The sequence below is a fragment of the Rhinolophus ferrumequinum genome, chromosome 17, assembly GCF_004115265.2.
Source record: "Rhinolophus ferrumequinum isolate MPI-CBG mRhiFer1 chromosome 17, mRhiFer1_v1.p, whole genome shotgun sequence".
NCBI lineage: Eukaryota > Metazoa > Chordata > Mammalia > Chiroptera > Rhinolophidae > Rhinolophus > Rhinolophus ferrumequinum.
The window spans coordinates 7,914,752-7,932,993 of record NC_046300.1 but is presented as its reverse complement, the minus strand read 5'-3'; the positions used below and the strand labels follow the sequence as shown (position 1 = coordinate 7,932,993).

General features: G+C 40.8%; 1 protein-coding gene across 17 annotated transcripts in view; it reads right to left on the bottom strand.

The window, feature by feature from the left end:
• The window catches only part of MAP4 (microtubule associated protein 4), a 151,610-nt gene that overhangs the window by 65,472 nt on the left and 67,896 nt on the right, over positions 1 to 18,242 (bottom strand). The gene's annotated exons all lie outside the window — the stretch shown is intronic.

Sequence of the window (18,242 nt, the reverse complement as noted above, 5' to 3'; positions counted from 1 at the left end):
CATTATATACTGTATTCTTACAATAAAGTAAGCTAGAAAAAGGAAAATATTAAGAAAAATCATATGGAAGAGAAAATACTTTTACAGTGTTTATTGAAAATAATCTGTGCATAAGTGGACCTGCACAGTAGAAAATCATGTTATTCAAGGGTTATTTGTGACAGAGACCAATGGCATGCCACGCCTACAATATGGTCCTTTACAGATACATGTTTGCCAGCTTAGGTCTAGGGGGACATGTCTAGGGGGACAGGTGCATGCTATGATCCTGAAGAAAACTTGCACACTCAAAAAACTGCAACACTGTGGTAATAAGAAATTGGCAGAAGCTGGGTAGCACATGCAGAATTAGATTATGTTTGACCAAGGAGCGTAGAATATAGTTCTATATTGGGTGTAATTTATTGATACAGGTTCACTTACTAGAGCTTCCCAATTTAATGTGTTGGCCTCTGTGGCTAGAAGTGGCTCTAACAATTTACTCAGTTGGTTGACTGAAATTTGGACTTACCAGTGAGTGACCTACCTACGTTTAATGAGGTAGAGATGCCAAAGCTTTGCTGGCAAGGCGTAAAGGAAGGACTCAAAGGAGACAAACGTTGGAATTGATTTTTTACGTGTGGCCTACATTGCACAAGAAAACCCAGAAGACACTCCTTTAACTAAGGCATCGAGAAACACATTAGTGGGGAAGCACCTGCACCCGTGAAAAGCTCTGTGGTTGTTCTCCTTTGTAGCACATACCTGTCCCCCTAGAAGTGGGTCAGCAAACTTTATCTATAAAGGGTCAGACGTAAATACTTCATGCTTTGCAGGCCACACAGACTCTGTCACAACGCCCAGGTATGAGCACGGGGGATATCATCCCTGAAGTGAGTTCCCTGATTTCAGTTGGGATGACGGGACCCGGGGATAGCAGAGGCCAAGCGGAAGCACTTACTCATCAAAGACAAGGTGGGTGCATCTACCATAAAAGGCAGCAGGGCTGTCTGGGTAATCAGAAGGCCTTGGCCCACCAGGATCTTTCACGGTAATTCACTGATCTCAGTGTTCCACAGGTAGCCAACCAACTAAAACATGGATTGATCTACATAACAGGAAAAAACACTCCCCCTGGTAGTAAAAACCGTCCTTAAAAAGTCACAGCCTATCATCCAGTTTCCAGACCGACGTCAATTCACAAACCCAGAACCTGTTCAGGAAAGATCCTACATCGCTTCCACAAGTACGTACTATGAATCCAACTCCAAGCTTCCCTAAGGCCATTTCCTAGAGTGACTATGGATTAAAGGAAATACCCAGACCTAATTCCTGGGGACCCAAAGTGCCACTGTGGCTTACCAGTCAAAGTGACGGCTCATGGGAGTCAGGTAACAGATAGCGTGCTTAGCTCAAGTCCAACTCACAGTGGACCAGTTGTTCCATGGACCTACATTGTGGCTATTTCCTTAGTTCCTGGATGAATTGGGAACAGACATACTTGGCAATTAGCCGAAGTCCCACCTTGGCTCTCCACTACCAGCTAGCTGGCCCAATTGACAAGGGCCATTATAACAGGAAGGGCTAATGGGAATCCCTTAGAACTTCCCCTCCTTACCAAGATATTAAATCAGAGGCAATACGACATCCCTAGAATTAAAGAGACTGATGCCATTATCAAAGACGTGAAATAAACAAAGGTGGTGATACCTATCCTATCTCATCCCTTTGGGGTTGTGCAGAAGTCCGATGGGTGTTGGCGAATGGCTGTGAACTATCCTAACTTAATCAGGAGATTATTCCATCTGGCAGCTGATGCCCCAGATGTGGCATCTGTATTGCACTCCGTATACTGATATCGTCCTGTCGAATGTCTTTTTTCCACACCAATTTGCAAGGACCAACCAGAAGCACTTTGTTTTTACCCGCCTTTTGTTACATGCCTGTGAGTCTTGCCTCAGGGCTCCACCAATTCTACCAGGATAAAGTTCAGAAACATTGAACATCATGACATTCCAAAAAATATCCCATTCGCCCACTATGCTGACATTAGGCTAACCGGGTTTGATGAGTAGAAAGTAGCAAGCATAGATACTTTAGTAAGAGCATAGGAGTTAAACCACAAAAATTCAAGGGCCCTTCACATCAACTAAGTGTTTGGAACCAATGGCCCAAAGGACGTCAAGATTTCCCTTCCAAGGTGAGTAAGTTATTACAAGTCACATAATCAACAATGTAAAAGAGGTGCAATGCTTAGTAGACCCTTTTGGATTTGGTAGGTAACACATACCACATCTGCGTGGACTTCTTTAACCCATGACCAAGTCACCTGTAAGGCTGACAGAGTGGGGACCAGAGCCAGACAAGGTTCTGCAGCAAGTTTACACCACCATTCAAGCTGCTTTGCCATTTGGGCCTTATGATCCAACAGATGCAGTGATATCTGAAGTGTCTATGGCAAATAGGGATGCTGAGTGGGGCCTCGAGCAAGCAAGAGTAAGAAAATGACAGCCCAAACTTCTAGAATTTTAGAGAAAACCTATAGTCTCCTGCAGACAACTATTCACCTTTTGAGGACTACCTTCAGGCTTGTTATCGGGTGTTGGTAGAGGTTAAATGCCTAAACATGGGCATAACGTAACCACGTAGCCTGCGCGTCTCATCATGAACTGCACATTGTCTAACTAACCCAGCTAGTTGGGCATACACAGCACCAATCTGTTATCAAGCAGAAATGAGGTATAAGAGGCCCGATTCAAGCAGGTGCAAAGACATGAGCAAGTTACGTGAGCAGGTGGCTCAGGTTCCTCCCGCACCGCCTCCTGCCGCACCACCTTCTCTCTGAGCCCACGCCAATGGCCACGCGAGTTCCATATGACCAGCTGAACGGGGAAGACACAAGCCTAATCTGGTTTACACAGTCTGCAAATACGCTGCTACAGATGCAGCAACTAAAAGTCACCCTGAAGGACAACAGTGAAGGAAAACCCTCTCAGTGGGTGCAACTTCGGGTTGCACATTTGGCTGTCCCCTCTGCCTAGAGTGAGACAGAGCACAGATTGGATCTGATTATGAACAATTATTAAGGATTTTGCTGGTTGGTTAGGGACTTGGAAAGAAATGGTGACAAGGAAATTTGGGGAAAATATACGTGGATAAAAGTCTCACAATGGGCACAGACTAAGATATTTGTGTCCCACGTGAATAATTATTAAAGGGCAGTCACTGTAGATGAAGCTGTTAATAACTAGGTCCAAAAAAAATGACCTATCTGTGGCCATCAGCCTCCTTCCCCAGGAGTGCTTCCTCCATGAACCCATGATAAGTGGCCATGGTGGCAGGGACGGAGGCTCTGCACGAGCACAACGACATGGACTCCCCCTAAACAAGGCTGACCTGGCTAAAGCTACTGCCAAGTGTCTAATGTGCCAATAGCACGGGCCAGCACTGAGCCCCCCAACATGGCACATTCCCGGGGAGACTAATTACCCACCCAGTGGCAAGTTATTACACTAAACTGATTTCATCATGGGGGTGGGGGTGTAGGACAGGGGCAGAGATTTGTCCTTGATGGAATAGACATGTATTCTAGATACAGATTTGCCTTCTCTGCCTATAACACTTCTGTCAGCACCGGCACCCAAGTTCTCACAAAACGCCTGATCCACCATCTTGACACTCCTCACTGCATTGCTTCTGATCAAGAAAGTCATTTCACAGCAGCGCGAACAAATGGGCTCATGCTCATGGAATTAACCGGTATTATATCGCACCCCATCTCCCAAAGTGGCTGGCCTGAGTGAACAGTAGAATCACTTACTGAAGACTCAGTTACGTTTTCAGTTGGAAGAAGCGTCGTCGAAGAATGGGGTAACACTTTGAATGAGAGATCCTTATAAGGCGCTGCTGCCCCCACAGCCAGAGTGTGTGCATCTGGGAATCACTTCTATATCCAATAACCCACTCATAAAATTTTTGCTTCCACTCCTGACTACTTTGAGTTCTGCTAGTGTGAAGGGCTTAGTCCCCAAGGGGGGACTATATCTACCAGCATACACGACAATGGTTCAACTGAACCAACAGGCGGCAAAGGGGGTCACTCTACTGGCTGGAATGATGGGGCCTGACTGTCAAGGGGAAATGGGCCGCGGCCACACAATGCAAGCAAGGAGGGCTATGTCTGGAGCCAGGGGATTCGCTGCGATGCCTCTACTTCCACACGAATAAGGAAGGTTAATGGAAAACTGGAACTACCCAAAAAGGACCAGACTACTGAGAAAATGAAAGTTTGAAAGTCTGGGTCATTTTACCAGGTAAAGAACTTCAACCAGCTGAGGTTCTGGCTGAGGGCAAAGGAAATCTCAACCGGGTAGTTGAAGAAAGAAGGCCTAGGTATCAACTATGGTCTCGTGACTAATTACAGAAATGAGAACTGTGATGGCTCTATTTTCTCTTCGTTATATTTGTTTGTTTGTTTATTTGCATATTTGAATCATCTTCTTCTTCTCTTCCTTCTTCCCATTACTACAAGTTGTCAAGGGTTAACTTCATAGTCAGTCTCTTGGGAACAGTAGCCAAAGGGTGACTGCCTCTCAGCCCCACGTTCCCCTTCACCGCTTTGCTCGCGATGATGGCACTTTGCCAGTTGGCAGGCGTGCTGGAGGAAGCGGCTTCTCTTCCTGCTTCCTGTGCACTTCTCCCTCTTCTTGCTCCCATGGTGCTCTGATCACGTGCAGAACTCCAACATGTTTTAGTGGGCATTCCGGCAGCGTCTTCCCAGGCAAGTTCTGCCCGTACCCCAGGCTGGCTTCCCGGGATACGGGAAGCTTCCCGTCTGCCAACCTTGCCTACAGCAGCACCTCAGCAAAAATCTTCGGCACCCGAGGAAGACACCCAAGCTAAGAAACTAGCTTTGGGGGAGAAGGGCAGTCTTCCAAATTGTTCTCTCCTTGTGTACTCTTCGTGAGTCCTACAGGTGGTAACTGCTCCCTGTATCTGCCCTCCTGGATACTTCAGAGTTCTCTTCCCCCCTCAAAATTAATTTCCTGTTCAAATTACCATGTCGTTTCTGTCTCCTGATTAGACTTTGACCAATACAGACACTGAGAATTAAAAACAGTGCAATGGCTTAAATCCACATAATAAAAAAGGGGGGGGGGGAGAACAAGAGATGTTTAAACCAAAGAAAATAAATCAGAAGGTGCCTGTTAATCTCTAATTCGAAAGCTGTCATGTGCATGAGAGAACAGACTGCATTTTTGCTGCTCAGCTCCAGGAGCAGAGGCAGCAGCCCCAACAGCAGAATACCTCTGTTTTACACCGAGAAACTGAAGACCCAAAATACTGGCTTTTATTAATCAGGAAGCAGAACTCTACAATGAAGACCTCCAAGGAGTCTAAAGGTAATACTTAAATTTACACTGCTTTGCATCTTCTCATCACATTTTCAATGACTGAAAATCTACTGGAGAACCAGCCGTGCCAGGTTTTTGCAGTGACAAAGTCCTAAATTAATTTCCTCACAATTAACAAAATAAAAGCTCTTCCTTCAGTTTGCCTGGAGTTCTTTTAAAGCTTCACCTTCAGTTTTGTCTTCTAGAAACAGAGCATCTCCGAAGACACAATGGACTGCAGACATGTCCTAGTTACATCCAATTCAAACACTGTTATATAATCATTGAAACAGGAAAAGGGGCTGATGGCCAAACAAAGAATGATTTATTGGCAAAAGTATTTACTGTGAGGTCTTTCTATGTGGACGTTAATCATCATCCTAATATCATTTTACATATATTAACCCCTTCATCCAAGTTACAAAGCACTGCAAGTATTTTCTGCCCCTTAACCCAAACAATTCTTTTATTACTAGTTCACCTTTAATAGAGGAGGAACCTTCAGTTCAAAGAGGGCAAATAACTTGCCTAAGAGGCCAAAGCTGGCAGGTGAAGATCCAGGCCTGCTCTTCACACAGTTTTCTCGAATTTAAAAAAATCACTAAGGGCAACTTATTTCTAGAAAGACACATGCCAATACCTGGCAAAAATCCTTGCAATTATAGCTGACCTTGCTAACTTGCTTTTCCCACACGAGGCCTGAATCAAACAGAAAGAAACACCTACTCAGAGAAAGGAAAGGAAGAGAAAGGAAAGAAGCATACTCAAACTGCTTATGTAACTTCCCAATGTACAAAAATTTCAGTCAGGTAATCTTTCTGTCCATATACAAAACAGCCAGGGCACGTTGCTTTTTTTCAGCATTAAACACCACAGCCATATGGTCTTGATAAGAGTTTGTAATTTTTTCAACAGCACAGAAAGATCATAGCACAATGCTTGGTTGTTTAAAAAAATTTTTTTTTTCAACCTCAGTGACATGCTTTAGCCATGAAAACATGGGTAAGGAGGGACATGGAAAGTCACTGTAAAGCTAACACTGTTGGGGACAGGGGACCAACACCAGAGCAAATGGGCTAAATGGCACATCTCAGGCTTTGCCACGGAAGGGGGGGTAGTATGTATGCACCGTGGGTCCATTAAAAGCTGCTGCCACATCTCTTACACGCTGCAGAAGCCCAGCCCGGGACCTGTGGGCACCAGTCCTGATGGGCTTTAGAAGGAGCAGAAAATGCAATGGCAGGAGTCCCCTCCCGTGCCCCAGGGAAGGTGCAGCTTCTGCAGAGCTCTGCTTCAGTCAGCGCCTCCGAGCACATCCTCCAGCCTCCACCCCTGCGCTGACTTACCTTCCTCTCCACCCTCCCGTCGTAGCACAGACCTCACTGCCGACTCCTTGCTCAGAACCACATTTCTTCCCTTCAGAGTGTTTGGGTTTTACTGAGCACGTACCACATGCCAGACATTGTTCTAAGTGCCAGGCCACAGCACGGACCAAAATGAACACCCTGTCCGTCTCATAGTATTTATCTTCTAGTGGGGAAAGTCAGACAATAAACAAGATAAATAAACTGTACGGATTATAAAGTGACAAGTACCATGGAGAAAATTAAAGCGAAGAAGTAGGAGAGAAAAATGGAAGGGGTGCAATTTTAGATAAGGTAGGGAAGTCCTCGCAGAAAAGGGAGAGAGTAAACTACGAGTACATCCGAGGGAAGAGCATTCCAGAGAAAACAGCTAGTGCGTGGAGCCCAAGGCAGCAGCCCACCAGGCTGGTTCAGGGACAGTAGCAAGAACACCAGAGAAGCGAAGTTAGCCAAGGGGAGAATTAGGAGAAGATACGGTCAGAGACGACAAGGGTATCACATGGCCTCGTGGTGTCTGGGAAGGATTTTGGCTTTTACTTTGAGATGGGAAACCACGGTGGGGCTTGGAGCAAAAGAGTAATCTGATCCACATCCAGGACCACTCCAGATGCTTTTGAGAATATTCTGGAGGGAGCAAACACATGAAAGGGGAGAGACGAATTTGGAAGGTTATCACAGGAGTCCCAGTGGAGAGGCCGAGGCTCCAGTTGGGGAGAGAACAGTGGGAGTGGCGAGAAGTGGTCAGGTGCCAGGTCTGTTTTTCTGACAAATTAAACGTGGTGTGTGAGACAAAGAGAGGATGGGGAAGCCGAACGGTTAGCCTGAGCAACTAAAAGGACATTCTACCTCCATTTAATGAGAGAAGCAGATTTTGTTTTTTGTTCTGTTTTGGTCGGTAAGGGGGAGATGAGGAGATATATCGGGGAGACAGTTTAGGACATTACAAATTTAAGATGTCAGCTCTACATCCAAGGAACTTCAAATTTCCTTAGTTCTCATCCAACCTCCTCATGGAATTTAACCAATATTACATCTGTTCTTACAAAATGTTCCTTGTAACTATTTAGCATTTACGTAATTTTTACATATTTGTAGATTTCTCTCTACAAATGGACAACAAACTAGAACAAATCCACAAAACTGCCAACATATAAAGCATTACTTTAATCCTGAAGAGGTCTGTAGTGTACAAAGTGGTTAATCTGAAAATCACCTTTTTTCAAATAAGCTGGCTTTATTTATTTTTATCATTTTTAAGTGTACAGTTTCGTGGCATTAAGTACATTCACACTGTTATACAAATATCACTGCCAAACATCTCCAGAACATTTTTCATCTTGCAAAACTGAAACTCTGAAAAAGGAACTCCTCAACCCCATTCCTCCCAACTCTCGGCAGCCACCACTCTACGTTCTCTCTCTATGAATCTGACTACTTACATACTGTACCTCATAGAAGTCGAATCAGGATCGTCCTTTTATTTCACTTAGTATAATGTCTTTAAGGCTCACCCATGTTGGAGTGTGTGTTTGAATTTCCTTCCTTTCTTAGGCTGAATATCACTCCATGATGTGTGTAGACCACATTTTGTTTTATCCACCCATCCGTCAATGGGCACCTGGGTTGCTCCCACCTTTTGGCTATTGTGAATAATGCTGCGATGAACATGTATGTAGAAATATATTCGAGTCCCTGTTTTTAATTCTTTTGGGTCTATACCCAAAAGTGGGAATGCTAGATCATACAAGTAATTCTTGTTTTAACTTTCTCTGGAGTTGCCATACTGTTTCTCACAGTAGCTGCATTATTTTACAATCCCACCAATTGCACCAATTGCACCAAGGTTCCAATTTCACCACATCCTCACCAACACTTACTGTCTGTTTGCTTGTTCTTTAATAATAGCCATCTTTACAGGTGTGAAGTGGTATCTCACTGTGGTTTTCATTTGCATTTTCCTAATGATTAGTGCTGTTAAGCTTCTTTTCATGTGCTTATTGGTTATTTGTATATTCTTCTTTGAAGAAATGTCTATTCAAGTCTCTTGCTCATTTTTAATCAAGTTGTTTTTATGTTGTTGAGTTGTAGGAATGCTTTATATATTTTGGATACTAATTCCTTATCAGATATGTTTTGCAAATATTTTCTCCGATTTCGTGGACTGCCCTTTTGCTGTATTGATAAGTGTCCTTTGATGCACAAAAGTTTTAATTTTCATGTAGTCCAATTTTTCTATTTTTACTTTTGTTTCCTGTGCTTTTTGATGTCATACCCAAGAAATCATTGCCAGATCCAGTGTCATGAAGCTTATGCTCCATATTTTCTCCTAAGAGTTTTATAGTTTCAGCTCTTACATTTAGGTCTTTGATCCATTTGAGTTAATTCTTGTGTAAGGTGTAAAGTAAGGGTTCATTCTTTTGCATGTGAATATCCAGTTTTCCTAACACCATTTGTTGAAAAGACTATCTTTTTCCTATTAAATGGTCTTGGCACCCTTGTGTAAAATCATTTCACCATATTTGCAAGGGTTCATTTCTAGGCTCTCTATTCTATTCCTGGGTCTACATGTCTGTCTTTATGTCAGGGCCACACTGTTTTGATTACTGTAGCACCACAGTAAGTTTTGAAATCAGGAAGTGTGAGACCTCCAACTTTACTCTTTTTCAAGATTGTTTTAGTTATTTGGGATCCTTAAGATTCCATATGAATTTTAGGATAGATTTTTTTATTTCTACAAAAAAACAGTGGTTGAGATTTTGAGGAAAAGAAAATCATCTCTTGATAAAGCACTTTAAATCTTCCTACCAGAACAGTATTTCACTGCTATTTTGAAAGCTCCTGGAAGCTCACAGTTGTAGTAATCATTTGTATACATCGTCTTATACACACCCCAGAATTTTTCACAAGGAATTAATCCTTGAACAATGTAAAAAGCATATAAAAGTTAATTACTCAAATCTCTCCTTTAAAACATTAGGATGAGAGCCCTAAAATATATGAAGCAAAAACAGGCAATTCAACAATGATTGTTGGAGACTGCAATACCTCATTTTCAATAATAAATAGAACTAGACAGAATACCAACAAGGAATAGAACACCTAAACAACACACTATAAACCAAATAGACCTAACAGACATTTTAAAGAACACTCCACCCAACGACAGCAGAAGACACATTTTTCTAAAGTACACATGAAACATTCTCCAAGACAGGCCATATGTTAAGACCTAAAACAAGCCTGAATATATTTAAAAGGATTGAAATCATACAAAATATGTTCTCCAACCACAATCTAATTAAAACAGAGAATGACAACAGAAAGTAGTTTGGGAAATTCACAAGTATATGGAAATTAACAACATACTCCTAAACTACCAGTAAGTCAAAGAAATCACAGAGGAAATTAGAAAATACTTTGAGATGAACGAAAACGAAAACACAACACACCAAAACTTATGAGACACAGCAAATAGTGCTTAAAGGGAAATTTACAGCTGAAAAAACCAGTAAAAGGGATCACAAATCAATAACATAACCTTAAGAAACTAGAAAAAGAACAAACTAAACCCAAAAGAAGCAGAAGGAAGGAAATAATGCAGATTAGAGTGAAATAGAGAAAACTCAAACAAAGTTCATTCTTTGCAAAGATCAACAATATTGACAAATTTTATGAGACTGATTAACAAAAAGAGATGACTCAAATTACTAAATTCAGGAATGAAAGAGGAAACATCAATACCAATCTTGCAGAAATAAAACGGTTTTTAAGGGAATACTAAGAACAATGGTATGTCAACAAATTACATAACCTACATGAAATGGACAAATTCCTAAAAAGAAAGAACTACTGAAATTTATTCAAGAAGAAAATATTAGGATGGGAAATTCCAAAACTAATTTTTCTGGGTAGTTCTACTGTTTCTAACAATTAGGGTTGGGTATTAGTTCCATGAATTCAAGGATTTTTACTCTTTATAACATAGAAGCAGGCAACTCTTATTGAGTTAACCTCCTGGTTTACTGGTCACCCTTGTGCCCAATCCTCCTTTAAAGCCTGTCTTGTACCCCTGCTATAGCTGCAGCATGCAGCAGCGTGTAGGTGTGATTTGAAGCTCCGTATTTTGCCGTGTATAAGGTGCTGCTGTGTATAATGCGCACCATGTTTTTGGCCCAAACTTTAAGGGAAAAAATCTTTTATTTTAATTTTTTAATTCAAATTTTTATTTTTTTACGTTTAGGTACTTGCTTTTTGTATTATAAAGAAATTTTTTTTTAACATGTTATGGTACAAGAAATTTTATGTAATAAATAATTAAAAACACAAGAACAGATACAAGAAATGTTATGTACCGGTAAAAAATTTACAATATCTACACATCACAGAAGGCCAAGAAGCCTTCGTTGTTGCAAGTTCGTCCTAAGTTCAACAAAACCGACAATCGTATTCCAGGGTATTATTTTGCATACAGATATCGTTATTGATTTCTAGAGTTATACTTTTAACTCATAAGCATAAATAAAATAAAAACATTTCATATAGATATGGAATTAGTACTACCTATATATAATATGCATCCTTATTTTTCCCTCATAAATTTGGGCAAAGAAGTGCACATTATACACGGCAAAATACGGTACTTTATTTCAATCAAACCAGAGTTTTCTGCCCTACAGCACCTCTGACGCCAGAGACAAGACATGTGTAGTCTGGAACTGCACAAGTGCAGACCCAGACGTACAGGTGTTAACCACTGAGAGATGGCCAGTGATGACTAGAACTCAGGTGGAAAATCCTGAGACACAGTTCCTCAAAAAATCCCAGCAGGGTTAAGCCCCCTGTGTCCACAGCAGTGACTAAGTTAGTAATACCTCACTGTATTGGCTTTTTCTCTTCCCAATTTCATTTTTCCCCGTCTCCCATTCTGCTCAAAATAAACCCCCTACATGCAAAGCCCTTGCCTCAGCCTGAATTTTCTTCCAGAAAGTAGTACCTAAGAAAAGCCTTAAAACAGGCCTTTCAAAGTCCGTTCCTTCCCACTGAAAGGTCTTTCTGATGCTTAGTTTGCACTTAAGAAGATCCACTGTGATACGACATATTGTGGTAGAAAGAGCATAGGGCTTCTTATCAGATGAGGTTTTGAGCTCTATCATTAACCTAACTTCAACTTCTTCCAATGAAAAATGGATATGCTGTTACACATTCAAAAGAGCTTTATAAAACTGTTTTATAAAATGACACTTATCATTATTAATGACACATATCAGATAGAACAATCTGTTCAAGTCTAGATTCAGGTAAAAAAAAACAGGATCAATTAACAGCAGCCGTTTGTGAATGTTAGTAGTTTTATGAGTAAAACTCCTCTTATCTCTGATAGAGTGTGTCTGTATATATAATGCTTTGGTTTTTCTTAGAAAAGAGAATGTATTCATACATTATTATAGAATTACAAATAAAATATTTTATGTCTATCTACACATGCCTTTGGCATAGTGTGGAGTTTTATTCCACAAAGAGAAGCAAATCACATAAACAAAGTTATGATTTAAAAATTGTATCAGAATTATGGACTCACTCAAAGGAAGAGGATATTTTGTCTTACTCAATACAAAACCCCAACAGAAATTGAAATCAAATGGCTCACAGTATCATCAAATGTTTTGCTTAGATAAAAGATTCTTAAGCCCCAGTTCATGTGCTGGTTTCAAGGGAGTCCTAAAAATGTAACATGCTGTATTAATTGGTACATGTGTGTTTGGCTGAGACGTTCCACATTTTTACCAGACAACCACGAACCAAAAAAACTTTACGAAACATATATAACAGGTTGGTATTTTACTGATGTGTTTCCAACATCCAACTCATAGCTGGAAAGTGAAAGAAAAAAACAAAAGCTTTGTTACTAGGATTTGAGGAGGAGGCAAGGAAAAGGACGTCTTGCCAGGTCCACATGCAGGAACACAGACAGCCTGCAGCTTGATGATTGGACTTCACTGATGGTTATAATGCCAACTTGTGGGTTGGTTGTAATAGCTGCTCAGACACTAACATTACAGATTTATTTTCTGTTAAGATTTCACACTTTTGGTGCCTTAAATTTTCTAACACTAAATGTAATGCATTTTATCTGATGACACAAGAGACAGTCTGAAATCCCTAGGGTATCTCCTGTGTCAGGATACTCTAACGAAGCAGTTTTACCGTTTCACTGCTGTTGTGACCTGAGGGCCCAATACCACGTCATATCCAGAACAGTTATCACAATAATAAGCCACCTACTCTGATTACAATGGAAACTACCAGTAACACTGCCATTTGCGGAGTGCTTAGTGTGCTGCATAGCTAGCCCCAAACAGTGTAAATAACAGTCATTTGCCTCCATGGTAGCACAGAGGTTTATTCCACAAATAATTTGTGGTTAAGTCTTGGTAAGCCTTCACTGTAATGGAAACAGCACCAATATAAAATGGAGGATAATCCAGTTTGACACATGACTTAGAAATGAAAATAACACCCTGGGCCTGTCCCCCCAGCCCTGTCTGTCTCTATCCAGAACCCTCTCTTGCCTCCCAGCTCCATCCAACATGTTATCAGGTCAACAAAGGGGAAGAATCCAACTGTAACCAGGCTTCATCTCACGTGCATCAAAATGAAAATGCTATTGAATGTAACAGTTTTATTTACTAATTCAGAAGGCGTTTCGGGAAGACTGTAAACGTGAATTTAAATTGGACTACACTGAACATGCATGTATATTAGAAGGTATCTGACAATAATTGATATGCTATGAAACTGTCTTTTGGAGTAACTGCACATTGCCACTCTGCCAACTGTCTTTCTCACCAGATGTTATAAAATATCAAATAGTCATTTGGGCTTCTGAACTCTTAAAGATTCTAGATAAAAGACAGTTACTCTGAGAATCAAAAACAACAACATAAGTGAAACTGCCTGGCAAAAAAGTAAAAGGCCCACACAATTATGAATTATGGGATAGGATTAGAAGCTTTGTTAGATGGAGAACTCATGCCTCAAGCGTGTCTTTATTTACCAAACTCACATCTTAGTCAGATTATACTTCAATAATTAAACACCCCAACCAAAATCCAGTCCATAAGATGTTAATGTAAGATGTTTATTAGTGTAATTTTAGTAAGCACAATGATCACATTAAAATGTCCCAAATATACAAACTGCTAAAGTCTAAAATCACAAAAAATATAAACTTAGGTGCATGAACAAAGTTATAAAAATATTTAAAAACAAAGTTCTACATCTTCAACATTGGGGGGAGAGAGAAAGAGAGAGAGAGAGAGAGAGAGAGAGAGAGAGAGAGAGAGAGAGAGAGAGATTGAGAGAGATCACATAAAAGAAACATCACATTTCAAGAGGGCAACCCTGACAAGTCTGGACATCTCACCGGTGAGATACTGGGCCATTCACGTGTGACCATCACGGCAACACAGCATTTCATTACAGGACTCGCTCCTTCACATGAAGCTACATGTGAAACATTAAATTTCTTTCAAAATGAAACATCCAAGTGAAACAGAGTGAGCTAACAATACATACCAAATTTTAGCTGGCTGTTAGTAGAAAACTTCAATTTCATAAATGAAAAAATATATATATTTGGAAAAAAACAAACTTCAAACAAAAACGTAACACAATGGAAATGAAAGTGGAATAAATCAATGTCAATAATGCAGTGCAAGTATGTGCCTTTGACCACAAACACAGCAGGGTCCTACCCAGGTTCCTCCCCCTACCTGTCACCTGGACAAGCTGCAGAGAGATTGGTTAGAAGTGATAGATGTCAAACGTGATTTTAAAAAGCTAGCACTACAGTGGTGAAAAGTACCCTGATCAAAAAAAGGGGCACAAGAAAATGTATTAAACAGCCACACACCTAAGGGGAAGAGCTGTGTTTTACACATACTTGGTAGTGTGGTCTCCTACAGTAACTGTTTCCATATTTGATCAACTGCTTAGAACGTAAGCATAAAGCTCCTCCCTCTAAAATGTGCCTTCCTTAAGTGTCTTCTCTCCAGAACCCACAGAAGGACTTCTTGGCAGAGAAACCAACCCATGTGACCAGATCCTCGTGACCAGAAGCGGGAATGCTTCCTACATTCCAGAAGTCACTGAAGGCACTCAGTTTAAACTTGCGTAATATTCTGATTTTACCATCCCAAAAGCAGTTGTGTATGAGAGGATCTAAAACCATGTACATCTCATCTCGAACTCCTCCTTAGAACATGGTGCCATTTATTTTAATCTGAAACAATCAGTAGCTTGGCGATTATAAAAACCTGTACAGTCAGTCAGAAGATAGAACATTTAAGAGAATATTTCACATTCCAGACCTTAAACCAGAACTCCTCTAAGATTTCAAAACATGGCCCATGTTTTAAATTCTATTTCTAAAAATCCAATCACAGCTTATCATTTGAATAGTTCCGCAGTACTTATCCCAAATGGCTCCAGTTTTTTTAGCTATTAGTTTGGAAAACTAAGGAACGAAAATCAGAAAGTCGCACTGAAACAATCGTCAGAACGTGTGACTATCGATGCTAATGTTCGTGGTGAAAGACTAGACACAAAGGTCGTCATGGGTGACCCACTACCCCCCTAGCATGCTGTATAAAGACACCTCCAGGGTTCAAAGGGATACTAACCCTGAACAGAGATGGAATCCAATCAGGTGATCATTTCATTAGAAACTTAATAAATTCTGATTCTTCAATGTGTTGCCATTTAGTTTCATTCTCATGTTATTATACAAAAAGTTATTTTCCATCTATATCAACATCCCAGTATTCTAACAATACTGGATTCCATTTAACTTCTCGATTCTTATTTTGCTAGTTCCTGATCATGTTAAGAAAGTAATTTTGGTTATAAAATTCCACACACAATAATAAGGTAGTTAAATTTTCAGGAGAATCTAAGCCTAGACAAAATAAATAATAATTTCATAATAGAAACCATTTCAGCCCAACTTGCAATTAACAAAGGATGATTTAATTTGAGGAAATACTTTTCAAAGTTTTGTCAGAGCTACCTTAAATTTAGAAATTTTTAAATTCAAATATTGATCATTACTCAGATTTTAGTAAGGTGGAGAGAAACATAGGTAGCCTAAAAGATTACCCTTCCCTAAAAGCAAGCTCACAGAGGGAGAGAGGAGGGAGAGGAAAGGGGGTTCACTGCAGTACTGGTGGACTCAATCCCTTTATGAAAGCACATGTTCTCATCTGGTGTCACCATATTCTAATTCGTGTGGAAGACTGAAAACCAAATGAAAAACACCAACCAAAAATGTTTAAAGAAAAGAAAAGTGTGAGATCGAATTAAATGATAAAATGAGTTTTAAAAGAGAACAAGAAATAAAAACCATTAGACGACCTTTATAAAGATACTAAAATTCAAGACTTTTCCTTGTACTTTGTGCTCACAAAGGGAAAGGAGGTTCCATCAAGCCCTGCAGAGTACAAGAAGAAGCAGGTGGTTTGCTCAGGCATCAGCAGAAAGAGGCCCCGAAGAACTACCCTCAGCTTCTTCTATCTCGTGTCCAGGGAAGAAAAGCAAAGCTCTGCAAAATGCTGAAGGTTTTAGAAGTGTAACGGTGCTTAGGAAAGATCACTGGTCTGGTGTTGCAGCAGCCCCAGTGGTGAGAGACACTCTAGGCTTCTAGGAGGAGAAAAATAGAAAGGGAGGAAGAAATAGGAAGGGGAAGGAAGGGGCGGAAAAGCACAGGTCATTAGTAAACAGCAAGTTCAACATAGCAAGGTGCTCGCTCCTAAACCCTTTATACGCTATCAGTGGGGCCGATCTGCTCTTGGGGCTAGACATCATTCTGAAGGAAACAGAAACGGGAATTTTCCAACGGCACGGAGCTGAATGCTCCAGTTAATGATGGCCAAATTAGAGCGAAGTCACAACATGCTCCCAAAACATGCACTCTTCGTCCCCTCCCTACTCCTTCCCACTCCCAATGAAACATACATATTTTCAGTAAAGCATCTGCTTAAATACAATCAAGATGGCAAATTCAGAACATAAACATGTTCCCAGGTCTTCCTCCCCAAGGGTGGAAAGGTGTCCAAGAGCAGAAGACCTGCTCTCATAAAGTCACTGAGAAGTTCATAACCAGCTGGGTCCTTTTTTGCCTCCAGGGAACTGAAAGTCTTGCAACAGTAAGGGCTAGACTGCATGTTTTTCCTGTTAGTTTTTCCTGAAGTATTAAGATTTGGCAGTGGGAAGCAACTGCTACATAAAGTTTGAGTCTCTTGTGGTCATACTTGACACATCTTGCTGGGTAAGAAACCTACTCTAGTTTTTTTTGTTTTGTTTTGTTTTGTTTTTAAGGAGGGTGCAGCTCACAGTGGCCCATGTGGGAATCGAACCGGCAACCTTGGTGCTACCGGCACCATGCTCTAAGCAACTGAGCTAACCAGCCACCCCAAACCTACTCTAGTTTTGATAGCTGTTTCCTTCATGGATGAAAATGGCATCTACTCTTTTAAAACTAATCAAATCACCCCCTCCCAGCCTTTGCTTCCCCTCGCCTTGCCTCCTGGTTAAAGAAACCTGCATTTACTCATTTTTAAAGTTCATGTTCAAGTTTCCTTTAATCACAGGGATAGTTCCATAAATGTTTTCTTAAAACCAAATTACATAGAGGACTTTGCTTTCCAAGCAGGCACAGAAACAGCCAATACCACACACAATTCCGATTATCAAAAAAGCACAAAACCTTCATTTCACAATACTGGGGGATACGGTGGTACTTCTGGTTGTTTCTAGCTTTTAACATACAGAGTTCCTAATTCATGAGTTGCAAATAGGGATGTTAATGTCACTGGGTAAAACTAACAGTCACAACAAATAGAACCTAGTCATCAATAAATCTGAGGTACAAAGATATAGACAACATTTCTAAAGGTCACAGAATACAGAATAAATCCAGGCATAACTGCTATTGCTAACAAAGCCCTCTGGAAGCCTTAGAAACTGAAAAATCCTGTGGTGGCTCAAGGAAAGGCTTCTCAAAGCTGAGGTATGTGTACAAGAGGGAAAACACAGACACGGCCCATGTCCAGTGCTCGCCTCCACTACAGTCACGTAAATCAGCTGTTAGGCCCCAGTGAAGAAGAGCACACGGGGCCGCAGAGAACAGTGTGCTTGATCATCAGAAGTCCATTCATTTGGTTCAACAGCATCAGTCTGATCACAATGGCACATATGTGCTGTTATTTATAAAAATTCCACATGACTCTGCTATCGGCTACCTAAGAAACACAGGACATCGCTGTGGGCCGTGCTACTGCTTCGAGAACTCTGCTCACTACAAATACACTGGGGGGGTAGGGGTTGGTGCTAATTATGAGATGGGAACCCCCAGGGGACTCAGTACAAGCTGACAGAATATCAAAGCCCTAATAATAGGCTGGGAGTTCAAGTTAGAGACAGATTTCAAAAGTAACAACTAAGGGAAAAC